This window comes from Chanodichthys erythropterus, chromosome 17, assembly GCF_024489055.1.
Source record: "Chanodichthys erythropterus isolate Z2021 chromosome 17, ASM2448905v1, whole genome shotgun sequence".
Classification (NCBI taxonomy): domain Eukaryota; kingdom Metazoa; phylum Chordata; class Actinopteri; order Cypriniformes; family Xenocyprididae; genus Chanodichthys; species Chanodichthys erythropterus.
In genome coordinates this window covers 33,596,280-33,610,073 of record NC_090237.1, presented here as the reverse complement: position 1 = coordinate 33,610,073, position 13,794 = coordinate 33,596,280, and the positions used below count along the sequence as shown (strand labels likewise).

Below are 13,794 nucleotides of genomic sequence, written 5' to 3'. Positions count from 1 at the left end.
ATTGACAGAAAAACACAGAATTGTTGACATTTTTGCAGATTTATTAAAAAAGAAAAACTGAAATATCATATGGTCCTAAGTATTCAGACCCTTTGCTCAGTATTTAGTAGAAGCATCCTTTTGATCTAATACAGCCATGAGTCTTTTTGGGAAAGATGCAAGTTTTTCACACCTGGATTTGGGGATCCTCTGCCATTCCTCCTTGCAGATCCTCTCCAGTTCTGTCAGGTTGGATGGTAAACGTTGGTGGACAGCTATTTTTAGGTCTCTCCAGAGATGCTTAATTGGGTTTAAGTCAGGGCTCTGGCTGGGCCATTCAAGAACAGTCGCAGAGTTGTTGTGAAGCCACAGCTGTGTGCTTAGTGTCATTGTCTTGTTGAAAGGTAAACCTTCGGCCCAATCTGAGGTCCTGAGCACTCTGGAGAAGGTTTTCGTCCAGGATATCCCTGTACTTGGCAGCATTCATCTTTCCCTCGATTGCAACCAGTCGTCCTGTCCCTGCAGCTGAAAAACACCCCCACAACATGATGCTGCCACCACCATGCTTCACTGTTGGGACTGTATTGGACAGGTGATGAGCAGGGCCTGGTTTTCTCCACACATACCGCTTAGAATTAAGGCCAAAAAGTTCTATCTTGGTCTCATCAGACCAGAGAATCTTATTTCTCACTATCTTGGAGTCCTTCAGGTGTTTTTTAGCAAACTCCATGTGGGCTTTCATGTGTCTTGCACTGTGGAGAGGCTTCCGTCGGGCCACTCTGCCATAAAGCCCCGACTGATGGAGGGCTGCAGTGATGGTTGACTTTCTACAACTTTCTCCCATCTCCCGACTGCATCTCTGGAACTCAGCCACAGTGATCTTTGGGTTCTTCTTTACCTCTCTCACCAAGGCTCTTCTCCCCCGATAGCTCAGTTTGGCCGGACGGCCAGCACTAGGAAGGGTTCTGGTCATCCCAAACATCTTCCATTTAAGGATTATTGAGGCCACTGTGCCCTTAGGAACCTTAAGTGCAGCAGAAATTTTTTTGTAACCTTGGCCAGATCTGTGCCTTGCCACAATTCTGCCTCTGAGCTCTTCAGGCAGTTCCTTTGACCTCATGATTCTCATTTGCTCTGACATGCACTGTGAGCTGTAAGGTCTTATATACAGGTGTGTGGCTATAATCAAACACAGCTGGACTCAAATGAAGGTGTAGAACCATCACAAGGATGATCAGAAGAAATGGACAGCACCTGAGTTAAATATATGAGTGTCACAGCAAAGGGTCTGAATACTTAGGACCATGTGATATTTCAGTTTTTTCTTTTTTAATAAATCTGCAAAAATGTCAACAATTCTGTGTTTTTCTGTCAATATGGGGTGCTGTGTGTACATTAATGAGGAAAAAAATGACTCGTTGGTTGAGCCTCGTACAGCCTTAAGGTGACTTTGGGTGTGTTCCACTTCACTTTTAGATTATGACGGGTGGATTGCACCACTTTCAAGGCTACCCAGAAGAAGGAGCAGTCTACCCTTCCATCGCTGTCAGATGTGGCTGCGTTTAACTACACTTTACGACATACACTCATGAACTTTGCTAAGCACTTTCCCTGCAGGAATCCTCTCCGCCATTTTGTTTGTGTTCAACTTCGTCAAATGGACGAGGTATGTTTATTTGGACAGACCCTCAACCCCTCAATTTTTGAAAGAGCAACTCATATTTCGAGAGACTCATGTGCATACATATAGCAGAAATGTATTTAAATATATATTTGAACAAAGTACGTCTAATTGTCTTAAAACACCTGACACACATGTCGTCTCTGTTATTTATTGGAACGCATAGGAAACAAACACCAAAACTCAAGCACTGAAATGGCACTGATTTAACTGTGCAGCGCACCATGCTGATGAACTTGCTTGACACCTTCTCCACTCTATTGAAGTGATAACCACCCCAAGTCGCTTGACCCATTTTAATTCGACACGAGCATGATATGTGTACATTAAAGGCTCTGAAACCATATTGAAAAGACCATGTAAACTAAAGTGTACTGTACACCACTATAAAAATTTACCATGCAGTTACTAGCACTGTAGAAATATTGGGTAATAAAACGGCAAAATAAGTCAATTTAAATTATTAATATTAATTTTGTTAAACAGTGTATTCAAAAACATTATTATTTGTTTCTGTCCTTTATTTTTTCATTAAATAGAATTCGTTCAAGGCCCTACTCATTGTATCTTTGTGTGTTGGAGATCTTATTTATTTATTTATTTATTTATTTAAAATGCTAATTATTCCTGTGGTATAAAACGATGTGGCACCAACAGGCACGTGCACAGGTAGGGCTCAACCTGTGCAGAGCACATGCCCTTTTTGTCCTTTCATTCCGAAGTGCCCTTTTTTTTTTTGGAGGTGTTTTATTTTATTTATTTATTTTCTTCAATAAATTAATGCTATTGGTCACTGTTTACGTCTGTCTGTCTGATTTACAAATATATTTAGCCTAATAAAAGTATTAAAACGAGCTTGTGACAAAATCTTTTTGGATCCGCTCAAACTGTCAGTCAAACCTCTTAACTCCGCCCCCTGAGTGCGCGAACTGAAGTTCCACAGCATTGCAGCTGAACGTCTTGTAACGGTAAATACATATCTTTTTGTTTGAATAAGTAGGCTACAACGTTGTCTTTATGAAAGAAACACTAGTATGTCTATAAAGTTTCAGATTTTATACATTTGAGGCCTGAGACCGGCGACGGAGAGAGAGGGAGGGGGCTGCAATCTAGTCATCATATCCAACACCCTACAAATAGCCTTAAATTGCCTGTGCATACAGTACAGTAGTATTACATACAGGCCCGTCGCCAAGGGGGGGCATTAGGGGGCAGTGCCCCCCCAGATGACACAACGTGCCCCCCTAATAGTCATCCAGCAAACTTCCGATTGAGAGCAAAAACCTTATTTGTGGATCTGGCTATTTACATATTCCAGAACGAAATGTCTTCAGCAGCATTTAGCTCATAGGAAAACTCTCTCTACAACTTTAAATGACTTTAAATAACACATTGTCTTCAGAAATATGAAATAGAAATTAGGCGGAGTGTGTGTGGTTCGGCGATGGACTTGAGACTATTTTCTCACTCAAACCACTGCCTACCTGCTGCTGCTTCTGATTGCTTGTAGAGGGAAAAACTGCACATAACTACTGGTCTAGGATCAGTTAATATTAGCATATTGGCGAAACATATTTGGAAAATGATCCAGTGCGCCTCTGTGTTTGCGCTCTGAAGAACGACAATACTTTAGAACGTTGGAGTGTTGAGCACTGTAGCTAATCACGAACAAATCTGTTGATTTCTAGAACTAATTATAATGAGGGAATATTTGCCAGCGTCTAGGCTACAACTCAAAATCCACTCGCCGCTTGTTCAGTGCTAACTTAAACACCTCTGACTTGTCATTGCGTTCCAGAAATCAACAGATTTTGGTAAACAAAAAAATTATGTAAATTGTTATGTAATTAGGCAGTCAGTTTAATTCATTGTTACAGAACTTCTTGAGATCGCAATGAACTAAGATGAGCGAGATTTTTTACTGATTATAAAGAGAGCGCCTTTTGCGCACTCTCTGCCAAATTCCATGTGCGTAATCTGTTAAAATGAACAGTGGTTTGTGAACGTAAACACTTTATTAACAAATAATAATTTATCAGCAGTGTTTATGTTGGGATATGTAGGTTGTGCTGTGACAAGTAAGTTAAAGCTATTTCGAGGAAATCTGTTTAAATATGTTTTTAAATGGAAATCGCATCTCCTTACCCTGGAGTTGGTTCACCCTCCGCCTGAGCATAAAATTCATATTTAACGCATTATTACACAAAACGGAACTCGAAACATAATTAGGCCGTATTTATTAATGACTATCACTCGGAGACCTGCCGCCTTCAACTATTTTAATGGTGAGTGCACTCAAAAGTCTTAGTTACACTTAAATATGCTATAGATGTAGGCTAGCCTATTTATTGCTGTTTTGGTATGTATCATTTTTATTATTGTGCTGTTCGAGGAATTGAAAAGCTTTTGTGTGTCGTGTTTGCAAATTATATTGCCATAATGCAAAGGGGTTTCGTTTTTGGTGTAGTTTAATTAGGATCGAGTATCTTGTGTTTTTGTGGTAATATAGAACTTTATTTCATTATAGAAGTCTATTTCATTAATAATAAATGTGGGACATTATTATTTTGGCGAACGTCTGTTTATCAGATTATAAAAATGTGTGCCCCCCTATGGAAACCGAATGCCCCCCCATTCTATATGTTCTGCCTACGGCCCTGATTACATATTTTATAAATTGAGATTTTGGCCAAACGTATTTTACAACACGAAAAACTGAGCGCTCATAACCTAATGATGACGTAGCCTAATGTAATGATGTCGTTTTAATGACAAACATTGCACATTTGCACACATTCGCTGGTCAAAAACCCGGCATAACTGCATTTGAGTTTGACACGAAGCGAATGATCCTCGTCAGCTAGGTAAAATATATTTCTAAGAAATTCCTTCTTTGATTTATGATGGCTATCTGCCGATACACTTAATTCATTAATATTTAACGTTAATCACATTATATATGGTCACACAGTATGGTTAATGTTTACAACGTTAATATGTATTTGCTCGCTAAATAATTTTTTTAATCTAGTATTGTATACTCCCCGCTCGTCTTCACATGTATAAACATGGTTTTACTACAGTAATGTACAAACTAAAAACATTACAGAATCATCAGGTCACTGTGCTTCTTTATATTTAATCATGCAGAATGTGTGTATTAATGTGTGTTGAGAGTGACATCCCATTGGATCACAGTGAAGTCATAAACATCTTCAAACACATGGCTCACAGATGATTGCTGTATAATTAGTTTTAAAGAAGCCCTGAAACCCTGTATATATATATTTATTAGGGCTGTCAATCGATTAAAAATTATTATTGTTTATTGTTATTTATTTGGTGGGGTGCCCTTTTTCATTTTTAGCACATGCCCCTCAAAAGGTCTGTGCACGGCCCTGGGCACCAAGATAGGCTACTAAGGGGACCCTTGGGTTTTTTTATGTGTTCTCCATCCGGGCCTGGCCATTAACCTATTGTATCACTCTACATAGCCCATTATTTCACAAAATATTAAGCTGTACCTCAAAACATTAAAGAGCAATTTAAGATGATGATTTCAGACTACTTCTTCTCAGTGTGTTTTTTTCCCCAACATCACTGCTAATGATGCTTTCTAACACATTTGAAATTGTAATTGTCTGTTATCTAAACCTAACCAAAATGTGACTGAAAACTGAAAATAATAATAATTATAAAAAAATGTAAAATTAAAAATAAATCAATGCTAACTTCTTGCAACAAATAAGACACAAAATTCAGCCTCCGGAATAAAAATAAAAGTTTGTTGACCCATTCAGTTGTCAAGACATTTACACTTTCTGAGTTTGCTCTCTTTACAACATAACCCAATCACTTTGGTACACTGTAAAATATATCCCGTTAAATTACAGAGAAAAACACTGGCTGCTGTGGCTGCTGGAAATTCACTGTAAAAAATAATGTGACAAATGTTTTCAGTTTTACAGGATGCCTTTATATACAGTCATATTTTACATATGTATATGTAAAATGTGCCTGTATGTGTATATTTTACATTTTAAGTGATTTAATGTAAATATACCTATACTTTAACTACCAAAATCTTCCTTTTTACCTTAAAATGTAGCAATAACCACCACAACAATAATGCAGGTGGCACAGTAGGAAGCCACATGATTAATCAGAGTTCATCAGAAGCTCATACCATGTTCATAAAACATGGTCAATACTCATATTTAGACAGTGCATAAGATCACACATACAAAGACAAAACAACTTCAGGGTAACACACAACACTAAATAATGCAATAAACATGAATTATATACGAACCTTTTTTTCTCGTCAAAGCAGAGACCAGGAGACGTTGGGATATCTTTCAAGCAGAAGTTACTCTTTATTGAGAAACATGCTGAGCATCACTGTAGTCAGACTCATTAGACATACAATAAAGAGAACAGGAACTGGCAGAAAACTCTTGCTGGAAACTTTGCTTAACAGAATCATTCATCTGATGTCATCATCTTTATCTTAAAATGCTAAATACAATGTACTTCACCTTAGTATTTCATGTGATGTTATGTCAGGATGTAGGATCAGCAGATCTTAAACAGATTCTTAAATTTGTAATCCCACAGTCCCCCCTTTGAGAGTTCTAATAAGTCTCATATAATACAAATTTAAACCTTCTTAAATCCCCTCTATTCTATAACCTATGTTTGTTAACTTAAGTCCCATCTTCCAGTCATGTAACTTGAAATAGTTACAGGCACATATATCTTATTCTGTGTCATGTCTGACATTTATATAAGTGTTGTTCTTTTACTTGAGTAAACTGTTGACACACATATACAACACGTAACATGTTGTATAAAGTACATGACGACACAGAAAGCCCAAGCGTGGATGTTTTAAAAGTCCATGGTAAATGAATAGCTGTGGAGTGTGTTCCCTGTAGAGTCCATTTCCAACACATTTCCATGACTGTTCCAAGTTGCTCAGATGATTCTTTGTCGTTGGGCAACTCTGAGTTGCTCAGATGACTCTGTCGTCATGAAGGTTGTTCATGGATATCTGAGGTGATGCTTTACACCAGGTGCTGCTTATGAGCTGTCATGCCATATACACATACCTGCAACACAAGAAAACAAAGAAACAGCAGACCAGCAGTTTTCATGCATAGACTTTAGTATGTTAGACATCTGATGATCGTATAGTTTTTATATCTAACTCTTATAATAAACTTCCAGTGATAGTGGTTTTGTTCTTCTTTTTCTTAACCTAGTCTTAATCAATTTGACACCTATAGACCAGTACGGTGGGGATAAACTACTGAGAGGGAGAAACCTATGAGGAAGTCTTCACCACAGGGTTGGCCCCCGAGGCCTTATGCACTTCGGTTCTTCCCTGGGCTCCTCACTGGTCTGTGTGTCCTATTCCCTCCCTGTAGTTAATTTGCAAACTTTACTGTGCTACATCTCCATCTTCCAATGAAACATCAGTCATAGCAGACATCATAAGCCATTGAGGATGGATAAGTGAATGTGCTGTAGCTTAACATTTAAGGCTGTGAGTGTACCTAACCAGTGTCCCCCAAATGGTGGAAGTGACAGTCAACTTTCTTTTGTTCAGAAAGTGTCTTTTAGCTTTCTTGTAAATTAGTCGGGAAATTAAGCACTCACAGCCCAAATGGTTAGCATGTCAGCAAGCTGTTGCTCCAAGAGTTTGGAGTAGAGGGGAGGGGCAGTTTCAGTGTAGCAAGTAGACTGAGTATGAGCTGAGTAAACCTGTTCATTTCTCTGAATGTCTTTTTGTTTTTCCAACACTCTTTCATCCAGTATCCAGGTTTACCACAGTAATGACAACTGCCCTCTCTCTTTTTACGTTTCTGTTGATTCTCTGTGTTGACCTTAAAGGTTGCTGCTGCAATCTTTACTCTTGCCTTTACATCAGAGTCTCTTTCCCAAGTTGCTAACCTATCCAGGTTGTTTTGCAGGGTTCCACTGGACCAAGTGGGGTCTAAGAAAGGCAATGCATTTCTGTATTCTGATAAAAGCCCATCAAACCACATGCGGTACAGTGGTCCATTATCCTCTAGCACCTTCAATTCGCCTTTGCTGGAATGCTGAAACTATAAATGCATAACATCAATTACTCAAAGAAATGCATATACACAAAGTGATGTGTGAATGTCTTCAGACATTCGCCCATCTCTGTATGGGGGCCTCTGGCTACAGAAGATCCCACATGACTGCTTTGCAATTTACCTTATATACAGACCAGAATAAAAGGGTTTTAAATATTTACTACAACAACACCTGTTTTGGGGGGAGAGGAGTGGGTTTTCACAAAAGGCACAACCCCAAAAGAGGACAGAATTCTCTTTAGATTTCAATCTTCTTCATAATACCAGTGACTGCTGTGAAATTGAGACCATTTTACCAATCACACTGAGACATTTAAAATGATACCAAACATGAAAGGGAAAAACAATAGATACACAAGCTACATTAAACGTCTTAAAGAACTTTCAGTGACTTGAGTCAGGGGGAAGGGAAGGAGGGTGTGTGTGTGTGGGGCGGGGGGGTTGTTGCATCCTGTAAATGTTGTGAAGACAAGGCGTTGTCCTATGCTAATCCTTTAAGATCTTCTCTCCAGATGAGTTTTATTGCTTTATTGCAGGATTCTTGATCTCAGTTTTTGTCTGAGCAGGAAAATCAAGTCTTACATCCCAGACTTTCGAGAGTCTCTGAAACATGATAACACTTGATTTGATTTCCACCCCATTCTCACTCACGAGGAGTTCAATACTGACACATGTCCAAGAGAATGCTATGCTGGCGGCAAACCAGTATGTCCCGCTTCATCTAGCGATAGTGATATTGGAGGAGGAAATTCACTACTTATAAGTTGCCCACTATGAACACAATTAACACGTTAAGCTTTTTCCTTGAAAATAAAACACAGTTATGAAGAAAACACTAATGCATTAAGACACTGATATTAAATGACCAATAAAGATATGCAGACAAGCAGGTCAGGCCGAATATGAAGGCAATGCGCTTTCAACTTTTAGCATCATAGAAAACGTCTAGGGTTACAGATGTAAGTCCCTGAGTAGGGAACGAGACGCTGCGTGGCAACGCATTGGGAACCTTCTGCGTGATGTCGTCACTGAAGCACTCATGTATCTAACCAATCGCGTAGCGAGACGTCAGAGACGGGTGACGTCACGGACCAGGAAACTAGCTTCTGGGATAAGTCTGAAGCAAGCACTCGCAAGTATGCAGGGGGTACGGCAAAGAGACGCAGTGTCTCGTTCCCTACTCAGGGAACCAGGGTTACATCTGTAACCCGAGACGTTCCCTTTCGTGGGAACTGTCGACGCTGCGTGGCAACGCATTGGGAACGCAATCCCAGCTGTGCTGTATCCTCAAATACTTGCCAATGTTAGTGACAAAATAGAAGACCCTGGAGTGGAGCCAACATCAAGGGTATAAACCCTGATAAATGTGTGTTGGCATGACCATCCAGCTGCATCACAGATACCATTAACCCTCTGGAGTCTGAGGCTGATTTTGGGGCTTGGAGAAGTTTTGACATGCCCTGACATTTGTGCTTTTTTCATTTGTTCATAAACATATAAATAACAAAAGTGTCATTACACTGTATTCAGCACAAAATAGGCTACAATAATATGTGAGGAACATGTATGTACATGTTTGTGTTTTTGAAGGAATAACAATTATGCGTGGTTATTGAAAAAACAAAAAACTTAAGTCACTGAAATAAGGCCAAAAAAAGTATAGTAAATCTGTGTTCACAAGACTTTTGGGTATTGGAGGTTGTAAACTAGAGTTTTTGCTTCAAAATTATGTAAAAATTATGCTGCCTACTCCTTCATATAAAACAATATATTGATTTAGTTTTTGTAAGACACTTTTTGCCAAGAAACACGGTATGCGAGGAGGCGTGAATCACCACTGAAAATGGGCCATTCTCACCTGAGAAGACAAAAGAATTGGATAGTAATGAGCTGAAATGACTTGCATATTAATGAGGCATTTCAGTAAAGTAGGCTGTGAAAAAAACCTTCTGTGATGTCTCAAGCTCATTATGATATATGAAACATACAGAAAAATATTACTACAATATAAAGTAATGATTTTATATTATACTTTAAAATAGAATGTATTTCTGTGATGCAAAGAGTCTGAATATAGGCTTTTAGTTTAAAAGCATGCACATTTGGAGAAATATTGGATTCTCATATGCTTATGTCAATTTTCTATACAGAGGAGTTATATTAATTTAATATTCATTGTCATTACTATAAGCGCTGGTGTTTTCAATTCATCCTTGAAGTCGGAGGGCGCTCTGTGCATTTTTAGTCCACAAATTCATCTAAAAGAAGAAGAGGCTATTCCATGAATGGAGTTTCAAATTCATACAGCAGCAGGAGGGCGCTAAAGAAACAAAAACTCATCTAAAATTCATCCATAGAAGAAAAGTAAACAGGAACTAACTGCATGTCTTCTAGAGATCGCTAACCATGACTTTTACATCCAGATAAACACTTTTCAAGACAATAAATACACGATTGAGATGATGAATGCATGTATTGCCTCTGAATAGCGTTCGCTCCGTGGGCGTGGCTGCATTAGTGGATAATGAGCTGAATCACGGATTTCTGACATGGCTCTCTTTTCATACAGATTACATAAACACAGAAGGTTTGTTTTTGATTTGACTTACATGATTTAAAACCTGACATCTTAACGTTTTTTTAGACATAAGTTACATTTTTCTGTGATTAGCATTCACTAAGTTGCAGTTCATTTTCTGAGAACTATCAGATTGGACTTCGTTCAGAGGGAGAGGAGAGATCACGCATCATGTTAGTTTTCTTTATTTTACAAAAAGCACAACATTTTGTTTTTACTTTGAGTGTATATAAATAAAAGAAGATATTCTATAGTTTCAATTGATATATTACTTATGTCTCTATGACAAAAAATGACAGAGAATCACATTGTTTTGCTGCAATGTGAAAAAAAACCTGCAAAACGCGCCGGCGCGTTTTCAGACCTCAGAGTGTTAATGGGTATTCCAGACATCAGAGCCTTCGATGGAGAGGGCTGTCCGGCCGATTCATATGCAAGTGAGATGGCCTCAACCACCCACTGGCTCATTTTCTGCTTAGATGCTGGGCCCCCTTTCTTAGGGGACCCATAACAGACAAACAATTGGTCTGATTTTCACCACAGGGCAGCTCTGTGGGCATAAGCATCCAAAGCCCTCAACGGGCAGAGCAGATTCAGTTTTTCCTGATCCGAAGACTCAAAGGGAGGAGGATAGAAGGCCTGGAGTACAATGGGACCTGGGACATTGGTGGGGACCCTGGCACATAGCCAGGTCTAGCGTGAAGGAATGCTTTCACCATCCCGCCGTCGTGTTGTCCGTATGGACCAACACGTAGTGGCCCCTCAGGTCTGGGAGTAAGTGTTTCAGTGCTAGAAACACCACCATCATCTCCAGCCGATTTATGTGCCAGGAGAGCTGATGGTCCTCCCATAGACCCTGAGCCGAGCGACCACTCATGACCAGCCCGTGAGGGAAACATCTGTCGTAAGCATTACGCGACGACGAGGAGTTCCCAGCATGGGTCCCTGGGACAGGAACCAAGGCTTTTTCCACATAACCCGAGCACGAAGGCATCGCCGCATGACTTCGCTCATGCGAAAAGGATTTCCCCTCAGGCCTCGGCCACGTCTGTACCATGGCATCCAGACCCAGAGGTGCTGGATGTGTTAGGGAGTACCAGAGTGGTCACTGGGTTGAATCTCCCGAAGCAAATAGGTCGACTTCCACTCGACCGAAATTTTTCCATAGGAGATCCACCACTTCTGGGTGGAGTCTCCACTCCCCGGGCCTCGCCCCTGCCTCGACAGGGTGTCTGCTCCCTTTATACCCCAGGATGTAAGCTGCCTTTGTTACGTCCTCGGACGCATATAATATTCTGTGATTAGTGTTTACTTGTCTTTTTTGGAGTTTCCTTCTCGTCTTGTAAACGTCACCATTCAGTAGAAGCTTATCTATTTGCTTAACATGTGTCGGTATTAAAAGGTAATCTGTAAATAGAGTTATGCCCCATTTTGTAGGGAGTGGGCACCTATTCTTGTTTAGATTTTTCTCCTGGTTTTGAGCAGATAAGGAGACAGGGAAGTCTGATGTATTTCTGTTAATTTTTTTCTTTGTTAGGTTAAGGTAGATCATTAAAAATAGTTAGTTTCTGTTTTGTTTGTTGTTTTGGTTTATGCCCATTCCTGGACCTATTACTGGATGGATGACTAAGCTTCTACAATAAACAAAAAAATCTCTCCTGACGTGACATTCTTCATTTATGTTGCTTCCCCACCCCTAGACTGGGACGTAACATAAATTGGGGGCTCGTCTAAAAGACTTATCATCATACTCGGTAAGTCTTCTCTCTTTTGTTTGTCGCCTGCTTTCTTTTTAACGTGGGAGGAAGGAGTATAGAGAATGGAGTTTGATTTGACCACGTTTACGCTGTCCCCTTCTACGGAGGAGTTTAATCGCTGTAAGAAAGACGATCTGATCAAAATAGCTGATTTCTTTAAAATATCTGTTTCACGTTATGCTACTAAAAAGGAAATTAAGGCCGTGTTGCATCAAAAATTGGTAGAATATCAGATATTGCCCGATGTAACTGTTTCAAGTGAATCCGAAGAAGAGGCGGTCGCGTTAGGTGAAGAAGAAAAACCTTCCCAAATTGCGCAGCCTCACAGTCCTGTTTTTGTACCTCCTGATCCAATTTTAGCGGTTCGTCTGAAAGAGTTGGAGTTAGAAGTAAGGCGGCAAGAGCATCAAAATAAACTGTTACATTTAAGAGAGTTAGAAATGGAAATGGAGATGAGAAAACAGGGCATTGATATTCATGGGGATCCAATGGAAGATGTACATATGCAATCTCCGGGGTTACCTTCTTTCGCTTCTCTGCCAGCCGCGACTGGGGCAACTTCGAGTCCTGCAGCCCTGGTAGCAGGTTCTCATGCAGTTCCCGTTTTTGATGTAGGGAAACATGTTAAATTGGTACCACCTTTTAGAGAGGCTGAAGTAGACTCCTACTTTATTGCATTTGAACGAGTAGCAGCAGCCCTTCAGTGGCCAAAAGAAATGTGGGCTCTTCTTTTACAGTGCAAATTAGTGGGAAAGGCTCAAGAGGTATGTGCATCCCTGCCTGTTGATACCAGTTTAGATTATGACGTAGTAAAAGCGGCTGTGTTGCGTGCATATGAGCTGGTCCCCGAGGCTTACAGACAAAAATTCCGAAACCATAAGAAAGCAGTCGCACAAACATTTGTTGAATTTTCAAGGGAAAAACAGGCTTTATTTGATAAGTGGTGTGCTGCATGCAAAGTGAACACATTCCAGCAACTTTGTGAATTAATGTTGTTAGAAGATTTTAAAGGTTGTCTTTCTGATAATCATGTAATTCATTTGAAGGAGCAAAAAGTATCTTCGCTCGCAGAAGCCGCTGTCCTTGCTGATGAGTTTGTGTTAACTCATAGGGTGGTTTTCCCCCATGTTGTTCGGCACGAGAAAGTTGTGGGCTCGTCTGCTGCAGTGCCGGGGAAAGACTTTGTTGATGCTGTTAAAGTTGTACGCGGGAGAGCACAGGGAGGTCGGTGACCTTCACCAGTTAATACAGCACAAAAAAGAGTGTGTTTTTAATGTCTTGATTCGGGTCATCTCATTGCGGATTGTGAAGCATGGAAAAAGAAAAATCAGACTAAGTCTAAAAGTGTTGCTTTTGTAAAGTCTGTCTCAACCACACCTCCTGAATCGACTAAGTCGTCGATATATAAACCTTTTCTGTTAACTGGATCAGTAGCGTTATCTGATGGCTCTGTTTTTAAGCCAATAACTATGCTCCGTGATACAGGATCCGCTCAGACGCTTATGTTGAGTACAGTGCTGCCGCTGTCTAATGAATCGTACACGGGAACTAATGTGTTGCTCCGAGGTGTGGAACTCAGCTGTATTAAGGTTCCCTTACATACTGTGTGTTTAAAATCTGAACTTGTTTCAGGATGTGTGCAGGTGGCCGTGCGATCTCAGCTTCCAGTGGATG

The 13,794-nt window shown here is 40.1% G+C and overlaps 1 protein-coding gene across 1 annotated transcript in view; it reads left to right on the top strand.

The window, feature by feature from the left end:
* Positions 1 to 13,794, top strand: part of LOC137004767 (cyclin-dependent kinase-like 1) — a 202,512-nt gene that overhangs the window by 177,133 nt on the left and 11,585 nt on the right. The gene's annotated exons all lie outside the window — the stretch shown is intronic.